This window comes from Canis lupus, chromosome 21, assembly GCF_003254725.2.
Source record: "Canis lupus dingo isolate Sandy chromosome 21, ASM325472v2, whole genome shotgun sequence".
Lineage (NCBI taxonomy): Eukaryota > Metazoa > Chordata > Mammalia > Carnivora > Canidae > Canis > Canis lupus.
Genome location: NC_064263.1, coordinates 44,379,022 through 44,390,056, shown reverse-complemented (window position 1 = coordinate 44,390,056; position 11,035 = coordinate 44,379,022).

Below are 11,035 nucleotides of genomic sequence, written 5' to 3'. Positions count from 1 at the left end.
AAGCAGAGATGACATCTTCAGGTCACTCTGTCTATAGCATGGTGAATGTATTAGAGTGGGGGAAGCAAGAGGAAGTAAAAACATGGACAGGGATACATTTCTGGACATATTTTAATGTCTGGCAGAGAGATTATGTTGGCTTGGACTGGGATTTGTTCATGAGGACAGAAAAGTAGATATGTTTAATTAAGTCTTAAGGGAAAAAATTGACTCAACTGCATAATAGATTGGATACAGAGGGTATGGGAGATGAAGGTGTCAAAGATAACTTCAAAATATCTGTTTTATTCAACTGAATGGATGAGACATGGACCATCACAAAAGGGTAAAGATTTTGGTGAAAGAAGGGGAGTCATGAGTGTGGTTTGGATGTGTTATGTCTGAAGAGTTTTTGAGACCATTTTTCAAGTTGACTATTGCAAATTACTACTTGAAATGCAAAGGAGCTATCCACCTTGGAGATATAGGTCTGAGTGTCATCTATGTTTGGGAGCAATGGAGACATGAGCATAGATGATGGTTCTAAGAAACACAGTGCAAAGTTACAATATAATTGGGTCTCTGATAGAACTTTAGAAGTTTCAATGTTAAATGGCTAAGAAAAGAAGACAAAGAGGTTAAAGAGAGCAGCCATTGCTATAACTAGGTCAAGAAAGTAATAGATCCTGTAATAATGGGCAAGAAAATGTTTCCAGAAGAAAGGAGTGGTCAGCAGAATCAAATAATGCTGAGAAGTTAGTTAATGAGGCCTACACATATTCACTGGCTTTAGCAACAGTAGGTTTTGAGGGCCTTTCATGAGACTTGTTTCAGCACAATGATGGGGTCTGGACTCCAGACTAATGAGGTCAGAAGAGTGAGTTGGAAATGAATTGAAACATATCTTTATATATATGTGGCCTTAAAAGTGAAGAGAGAGATAGACTCCTAAATGATGCAGGATGTAGCATTTGAGAGAAAGATTTTAATTTTGAAACAGAAGAGACTTGAAGATGTTTAAACACCAGTGGAGGAATCCAAAGAGAGTCACAATGTATAAAAAAGAAAAGGAATAAGAGTTAACCAATAATACAATTTTCAGAGAAGAGTGAAGATGATAAGATCAAAAATATATAAGGAGGTACTACCCCAGGGTGGACAAAGGGGCTGCACATCTACTCTAACCAAGAAGAAGCATTGTTAGCTTACTTCAGCATACATGGCAAGTGTGGATATTTGATGGCAAGTGAAGCAGGCATTTGTGTGTGTGTGTGTGTGTGTGTGCCTATATATTCATAAACCTCATATTTTCTCCAAAAAGTAAATGATGACATCATCTGCTTAGTTTTGAGAAAGAGAAAGGAGAGTTAAGATTTGAAGTTTAGGTCAAAATAACAAAAGAAGGTGACCAGACAAATGTAGGAGAACAGACTGTCAGTGTTGACCATCCACCAAGGTTGGTTACCATGGATTTATGGGTAGCCGATCTGCTTTCCTTGACTGACTCACCTCTATTGCATTTTGCCTTTCACCACATATGGTTTAGCTGGAACAAACGTAATAAGAAGACACCCATGGAAATAACATTTTATGTCTATTTCAAACAGTTTGCATGGTTTCACTAACTTTAATAACGTTTTGAAATTCCCTGGAGCCACACCTGATGTAATTGAATATGTACAAATGTAAAACAGTGATCTAACCATTTAGCATAGAAAGCCATTTCGAACAAGAAGAAAGAGGACAAAAGAAGCACATGACCACAGAATCCAATGGGGCAGTTCCATTTTGATACACTAATCCTTCCTGAGGTTGGAGAGGCAGGAGGGGCAAGGTATGGTTTCTCCGGGCTTTCGGAATGCTTACAGAGGCAAATCTACAATGCGATGAAGCATGCTAGTATCCACGGATGAAAATGTTATTATGCAAAGGAAGGCAGTGGGGATTTAACGTGACTAATTTCACTTCTAAATCCATTTTTCATGCCATTGTATGATACCTTGGGTCCCGAAGCTAAAAGAACAGGTAAAAAAATGGCAAGATAGCAAATCCTAGAACACTGTGCTGCTGCCACTTCCGTTTCATATACAATCTATTATCCTTTCAATGAGACTGACCTTATGTAAGCAGCTATTTTTTTGTTTCCAATCAAATATGGCTTTAGTGTAACAACCCCCATACCTTCTTTTACTTCAGCTTTCTAGCGTATTTGATGCAAACTTTCATGATTTCCTGAGTGATGGGAGTATCTTTGTCATCATGATGGGCCCTTGGGAACTCATCTGATTACTTATGCTACCTGCTACCAAGGTGGCTTACGGTGGGCCCTTGTGGTCAGGTGATATTAGCTCAATCTCCAGGGAGGGTGTAGGTCCTGGAGATTGAGCTCAACCACATGAATAATGATTCAGTCAACTGTGCCTGCATAATGAGTCCCAATAAAAAAAATTCTGGACACCAAATTGCAGGTAAGCTGCCCTGCTTGGCAATACTCATGCATATTGTCATGCATTGTGGCCATAGGAGGAGGTAACACTATCTGTCCATGACTCCACAGACTGGGATGGTAGGAGGGATGACCAGAGGCTCCATGTTTGGGCTTCCTATACGTTGCCCTATGCATCTCTTCCTACAATTCATTGTAATTTGTATCCTTTTCCTGTAATAAATGTGATTTTAAGTATAATAGTGAGTTCTGAGAGCTTTCTAGTGAATTAGAAAGCCCAAGTGGTTTTGGAACTGCCAAACTTGCAGTTAGTGCCAGAAGTCTTGGGCAAGGTGGCATTCTGGAGGACTGTGCCCCTAACCTCACAGTTTAGCTAACTCTTAGTGATGCAGATCCAAATCAAAGCTTTTGAATGCCCCTCTTGACTCTTTAGATGCTCTCAGACTCTACAAGGCTTATCTTTCTTTGCATCCTAAGTGAAGGTTTAGCTGTTCTTCAAATGTAGTTTTCGTCCAAAGGCCTTGTGAAATCTCTACTAACACCTATCTTCAGAAATAATGCCACTCTGGGAGGCTTAGCAGTGAGATGAAAAGACCCTTTTCCTCATAACATCACCTTTAAAATCAGTATTTCTGGGTCTCAAAATCTTAGAGCTGCGTACCAGTCAATGGCTGACCAGAAGACAATCTCCACAGTCTCGAGTAGGGAAAATTTAACCTAAAGAATGACCAACAGTAACAAGATCAGGATAGTGAGAGTTTGGTGAGGAAGAAGTAAAAAGAGTTCCAAAGAACACAGAGATAGGGCATATAAGGACGAGCTAGCATCTTCAGGGCTGAGATAGGACCCCCAAAGGAGACTCTCTCCCTAACACCAGGGCTGACATCCAGATCTGTTGGAGAAGGCTCTGCTGTGGCCCATTGGATGATAGAGAAATTGCTGTGTTGTCTCACTGATAGACCTTGCTGGAAATCTACGGTCAAGGGGCTAGGGAAAGTTAGTCCACAGAAAGGGTCTTACCTGAAACATTATAGTACAAAATTACGTTGGTGAAGGGATGCTAGTTGAACCAAACACCTTATTAATGACAGTCAAGAAATTCCTACCTAAGTCCACTGGGAGTGTTCCTAAGAGAGGGGAAAAGGAATAATGATGGGACAAGTATGGAAAGGACATACAATTATGAAGCAAAAGCGATAGCAGCATGGCTGGGCTGCTTACTTGCACACGTAGGAGTGAGAGTGAGGGGATTGAGGGTTGGAGACAGGTGCAGGTAGAGGAAATCTTGCTTCTTGGCAGCTGGGCAGGAGCTGGAAGACAGTGGGCAGCAGGGATTGGGTTGGACTGGAGGAGCCAGGAGGCCTTTACAGACCATCAATGCCTCCTTCACAATTTGCTTCATCTGTAGCATTATAGAGTGGTTCAGGAGAGTAGTAGAGTGTCTTCTCTCCTTTTTGCCTTGTTTCTTTCTTTAGCTGGGTACCATAAATCTTCTTTTTATATTTGGAAGTGGGCAGTTACATCATTTATGTAAAGGAAGGATATGGGTTTTGAGCAATCACCCTGGTTTTATAATGGCACCACAAATCGCATTCGCTCAGTGCAGAAGGGTCTGGAAATTTTGCCAAGTTCCTGAACGCACATGCAGTATAGGTACAACCTTTTCCATAGAGCATAAAGCTTTAAATGTGGTTTCATTTGAGTCCTCAGATGGGAAATAAATGTTCAGTGAAATGAATGAAATGCCACTTGAGGTAGGGAAAGGAATAGTTTAATATTTTCGAATCTGCTATGTTTAAATCACCCTGTCCAGTAAAGGCAGATTTCCAGCTCATTGCTAGTTGGTGGACTCGGATTGGCTGCCTCTGAGCCTCTGAAGTTTTCTGTGCATGTGTGCTTAGGGAAGGCAAACAGATTTTTTTGTGAATTTACAGAAAAAATGCCCCAAGTATTGATAAGCATATTTATGGTAGGAAGAGACAAGAAAAACAAAAATATTGTATAATCAAAACCCGCAAGATTTTATAAAAACCACAGTTCTACAAAAACACTTTGCAGAAAAATAGAACAGGAAAACATCTTGGGTATATTCTCATCTATCCTCTTAATTTCACACGAGGGGAACATGGAAGTTGGGTTTTTCCTTTGATAAACAACTTTGCCTTCATAACCCTTTTAATAATGCAAGTATATTACCCCAGAATGTACCATATGGACACGGAGATGAAGTTGTAATTACAAAACCCACCAAAACAAAACCATTAACTTTGAGCTAAAAAGGGCCTAAACCTCACTGAGTCTAAACTCTTAATTTCTAAATTAGGAAAGAGAACCCTGTTAAGATAGAGGCCTCTCTAAGCCAAGACCATAAATGATTTCTCCTATTTTTCTATTAGTAGCTCTGACATTTGCTAGATATAGGACTTCTGGCATTCTCCTCAGTGACCATCACTTCTCTCTGTTATAAAATTGGAATAATAATTTTTATAGGATTTTTGGAGGGTTGAATGAATTAATAGCTAGATAAGTAGTTTCCAAATGTGATGTACTAAATAGTCACAAAAGTAAAAATGGGTAGACTGTGTACTAATATATAAAAGCAATGTGAGTTTGATTTGTTTTTATTATGTCAAAGGAAAACTCCGAGGTGATTCTAAGCACCGAGTAGAGTTTTTATTTTTATGCAAAGCTCAGTTTTCAGAAGCTCTGACTTCCAAAGAAAACAGGCAGCGTTTAAGGCAAATCCACAAAGTGTTTGACATAAACTGGTAGGAATCAGCATTACAGGAGTGAAAAGTCACTGTTCTTGTTTCGGAATGTGTGCAAGCCTTCATCTATTTTTGAACAATATGCCACACTATTGGTCACTTTTGGATCATCAATTATCTGTTCGCTTTCTACACCTTCTATTATCATGGCAAAAATTCAGTTTGTCAGAAAGACAAACAGAAATGGAACTAGTTCACTGTGGCAAAGGCAACGTCAAAGTCCAGCTTGGATGAGTTTCTGGGGAGAAAGAGCCTTGTGGGCTCTGCCCCCTTCCCATCGTTTCCACCTCTGTCCTTCTTCCTTATCTTACATTGTGTTCATTTTTAGCCCCTTAGTCATTTGATATATATTTTTATACTTGTCTTGCTGTTTGTGTCCACCCAACAAATGCAAGCACCATGAGGAAATAGGTCAGGAAAACCAAGAAGAGTGCCGGGCGTACTACGCACTCAGTAGGCATTTCTTATATGATGCCACCAGCCAGTCCGTGGGAGAAATGGAGGGATTTGGAATGTCAAACACAGCTTTTACCTTCTGTGATTTTGCTCATTCCATTTGAAGGAACTCCAGCAACCCTGCCTCTCCTAGGGTCTGACGCCGCTTCACACGTGGCCACATAATTCAACTGAAGTTTGAAATAGGTTTCACGTTGCACCTCCATTTCCTTAGTGTGGATTTAGTTATTTTAAGAAGCCAAGTAAAACTCTTGCCTTCCAGTGAATTCCAATGCGTGGAAAAAATAAGTTTTATTTACCTGAAATGATGCTTGGTAAAATGTCTACAATCTAGGAAATGTGTTCATTTTTCAAGTCTAATGCAGGACTTTACCCTCTTCCTATTGCAACTCGTCAAAAGCGTTTCCAATACATTAGCTGTCTTAACTATAGAGGACATAGGGTGTTTCTCTCAGGGATTTAGACTTTCAAGTAGTCTTCTCACAGTGACATGAGATTGCATTAAGTGGAAAAGATCAGCCCTGGTCAAGAGGGCCTTACTATTCCCCTCGACTTGACTAAACTTTGGCAGGCTTCTTCCTGGCTGTAGGCCTCTGACCTCCCTTCCCTTGGAGTACTTGCTCTAGAAAACTTGTGATTCCAAACCCTTCTCCCCCCTCCCTTAAGATATAAATATAAAAGGCCTATTGCTCACCTCACAGCCCAAGAACGTCTTTTTCAAGGACTTGAGAATCATTCGTTGAAATGTGAATATCAGGGAAGAAAGGGTCCCTGTTTCCCAGGATCCTTGGGAGGGCAGGAGCTTAACTTCAGCTTATTATAAAATTTTACCGTCTATTATAACTATTATAAAAGTTTACCTTTTCTTTTGGGTAAGGCCAGTGAACAGACACAGATGGCCTTCTCCCCCCACCCCAGCTCCTAAACACTCTCTGGTTTTTTTTTCTCAGAGGAGCTGGGTATCCAGATTTGCTCTGTGTTTAGAGAACCCCCTTGAGATCTACACACAGCATTCAATTATAAGTTTTCAGTTGCTGGTAATGGTATTGGAATAAAATCAACTTCTGTTCATCTTGTCCAGTGTGATATTTCTTTAACACCCCTCTTTTCTACATTTGTTCTCAAAATCAGAACTCAAGTGAATGCTGTCTGTAGACCCCAGTTGGATTCTCTGATGACCTCTCTTCTTTCTTCCTCAAAATACATAACAGTATGTTCAGGATTTTATTTCTAGAAACAACTCCTTGAATTTATTATTATTTTTTTTCTTTTGGAGCTTCCTGCCATGGCACTATGACTATGGATACATGTTTGGAGATATATTTCATCATAATTACTCTCATTTACATTGACAATGAGCATTTAATAAAATAACTACATTTTACATAGTATGTTTGTTCCTGAAGGCTATCCAAGTGCTCAAAGAAATTGAATAAGTTTTATTTTTGTGGTCTTCTTAGCATAGTGATATATTTTGGGGGTTGTTGTCCAATTCTAGATTTTAGTAAAAACACATTTTTTGGAAATGGTAATGAGGCAGGAACCTTATAGCTCAGGCCAATTCCATTCAGATATCATCATTTGAGAAACAGGAACAACATAAATCAGCATTTGGCAGTTATTTCGTGAATCAGTCAAAGGACAGGAAGTTGCAATCTTGGCAAGAGACATTAGGGAGGCAAGGTTTATAAGTAATACTTTTCCTGGAGTTTTACTGAATATAAATATAAATGGCATGTAAGAAAAGGGAAAAGTTGATCTCAATCCCCCTCCTCAAAAAAGAAAAAAAACAAACAAAAAACAAAACAAACCTTAAGCATTATTCACTTTCTAGTGGCATTGTGTTCTGGATCTCAAGAATTTTGTCTTTTTCCTTTTGTTCTACCCCTAGGCCTAGAGCAGTACTTGGTTAAAAATAGGTCCTTATTAAAAAAAAAAAAAAAATAGGTCCTTATTAAGTGAATGGAAGAGATTCTCTGTTTTAATTTCATTTTAAATGCATGGCCGGTGGAACCAAGGCACAGGGATCAACTATAGGGATCTCTTCTGATAAAGCCAAGTGCAAAGTGTCACCAGGATGGGAATATTCTATGGAGGTTAGATTCTTTATTGAAGGGAGGAACCATCACCGTTAGTTTCTGGGGAAGCTTTTCTTAGAAAAATTTAATAGTAGTAGACATTTATTGGACTCTTTTATGTGCTGAGGGCTGTGCTAGATATTTCACATAAATAATTATCTCCTTTTAGTCATCATAGTGATGCTACACAGTAGATCTTATTATTATCCCCATTTTAGAAAAGATGATCTGGTTATTGTCCTGTCCTAGACACCACTCATGGATCATGTCACATTCCTCCCTCCGCACCCCCCCCTTTTTTTTTTTTGCCTACTGTAAGCTCCCAAGAGCTGGACTTGAGATGCCTAAAAACCAATACCAGAAGGAAGAAACTAAAGATTGCACAAGGTGAGAGTTTATTGTATCAAAGATATCAGAAACTGAGAACAGAGAGCTAGTTTTGGTAGTGGAGAATTTGGATTAGAGTTTTGTCCTTCATAAAGGACATATTTACATGTCCTGATCATATTTATAATCAGGACAATATAAATATTCAAATGATCTTAAGATGAAAACTAATTGGTTTGCTTTTCTTGCTTTTCTTTGCTATCTGCAAGAATTGAGTGTAAATGTTTCTCCTCACTGCCTGAATGGTTTGAAGATTAAGTCCTCTTTTCCTTCAAAGAAAGGAGGATAATATAGGATCTAAGTTTAATGAGCCACCAGGGTCAAGTGAGAAAAATGCAAAGGAAGGTTAGGGTTTGGTTTTGTTTTGTTGTAAGATTCTATTTTCTTATTTATTTGAGAGAGAGAGAGAAAGAGAGAGACCTCATGCCCCTGAGCAGGGGGAGACGCAGGGGGAAAGGCTGAGAGAGAATCCCAAGCAAACTCCACACCAAGAGCAGAGCTCTAGGTCGGGCTCCATCTCATGACCCTGCGGTCAAGACCTGAGCCCAAATCAAGAGTGGGACATTTAACCAACTGAGCCACCCAGGTGCCCCAGAAATGCTAGGGTTTGATGAAAGAGCTAAGAGGACAGGAGACATGGAAGGCAGAGGTGAGCTTCTGTGAATCCAGGGCGAAAGGGAAAGAGAGGCAGCGGTGTGGCTCCTGGGGCTGGGGGGATCCAGGCCCCAACTCCTCGGAAGTGGCCTGGAAAGGCTACGAGCCCTCTGGAGAGAAGGGCTCTGAGAGGCATTCTGGGAAGAGAGGTTCACTGTTCTTTTGCTTCCCTGAACTATGTAGGTAAAGACTGTAAGCATTTCTCCCCTTCTGTGTCTCCCTTGTGTTAAGTCCCATCAGGAGTAGTTTTTGTGGGATCCCCAGGTGGCTAAATGATTGGGCATCTGCCTTCGGCTCAGGGCATGACCCCAGGTCCTGGGATTGAGTCCCGCATCGGGCTCCCCACAAAGGGCCTACTTCTCCCTCTGCCTGTGTCTCTGCCTCTCTCTCTGTATCTCTCATGAATAAATAAATAAAAATCTTAAAAAAAAAAGGAGTAGTTTTTGTCTTTTTAAGCCAAAGTGCTTAACAGGAACACTTCCCTGCCTGGAAGCCTGTAGAAATCTGATTAAGAGACTAGTACCCCAAGGGAAGGTGAGCCTCAGACCTCTTGTCCTGAGACAAGTTCCATCCTTCTGATAACCGGTATTTAAGGGTCTAAGTGTTGTTTTGTCGACATAGTATTATTTAGTCCACTGTATGGAGGAAGGATCCCTAACGTGAGAAACCTACATTCTGAATTTACACTAAATGCATCCATAGTTTATTAAGATTCTTATAACCTTATAACCGAATTTTTCTGCTTTTTTTTTTTTTTTTTTTTTTTTTGGCTGATGGCTGTAAGGTGCGCTAAGCTAAAACAGTACTCTCTGTGGTCTAAGAGAAGCAGCTTCCAGTTCCAGCTCTGCAGCAGACCCACTGTGGGGCCCAGACAGGTGACTGGCCCCTCCTGGGCCCAGCGCTCCCCCTTTGTAAAAATGTAGCAGGTGGGTTAGTGGTTAGATGGGACCGCGGTCAGCTCTGTTGACCCTGGATCCCCTTCCTCTTCATTCTATCCCACTATTCAAATATTCACCACCAGCTGCCAAGTGAGCCCACTAATCAAGACTAAAAATAATAATAATAATAATACAACGGTATTTGGAAATTGCCCCGGGGATCAAGTCTGATTGAAAAGGGAGTAGTAAATCCCACAGAACTGAATATTGGAGAAGCTGTTAATTTGGTGGCCTTTGCTGCTTTCTTGACTGAAATTTAAATGCTGGGAAAGGAAGCCCGGGGAGGTGAGGGAGACCCCGGGCTGCAGGCTGCAGCCACTGTCTGCTGTTTGCTCCAGTCCTGCCAGAGCTGGAGGAGGAGAGGGAGGTTCTCGTCTCCCGGTTGGAGAACGAATCTTGTGGACAAAGGAGAGTGAGCAAAGTGATTAGAGTTTTATTAAGCAAGGATACGGGGAAAAGCTGCAGGATGAGGGGTCCCCACCGGGTTGCCAACGTGGGCCTCCACGGCCAGTCTTTTATTTAGAACTGACAGTGATAATCAAAATGCCCTAATGCATTTCTTTTCTTTTTCTTTTTTTTCTTTCTTTTTGGGGGTGCCTGGGTGGCTCAGTTGATTAAATATACGACTCTTCACTTTGGCTCAGGTCATGATCTCTGGGTCATGAGATCAAGCCTACGTTGGGCTCATGCTGGGCATGGAGCCTGCTTGAGATTCTGATTCTCTCTCCCTCTCCCTCTCTCTGCTCCTCCATCATGCCCCCCTCCCCCAACCACCACACGTGCTCTCTCTCTCTCTTAAAAAAAATGCTCTATTACATTTCTAACTGCCCCTGGCTGGTGGTACCAAAACTCATGCAAAACAAATGTGACTATTTCCTGATGCAAACTCACAGATGAGATATTGCGTATGAGTATGTTAAAGACTCTGAGAAGAATTCCTTTAATTTTTTTTTTTTCAATTCAGCGTATCCTAAATAACTACAGAACCTCAGAATGGACTCCACGCTCCCCCACCCTCTTTGTTTTATGTGAGAACACCAAGTGAGATCCCACAGAATGGTCTTTGAAAAATATGGCTTTAGGAAGAAAGACCAGGAAGCTGGGAAGGGAGTATTAGAATGTAAAAAGATACTAATGATCATCTAATACCTGGCATCCACTATTTACCTTATAAGCCAGATATGGCCTACTTGACCCTGGGGATCTGGGGAGTTTTTGTTTTAAACATGATTGCTACTCATGATCTTTGGGGACCTAATCACCTGTTTCTAGAACCATGACACCGACTGGCCGGGTACCAGGCTAACTGGCTTGGATCAATGAATCATT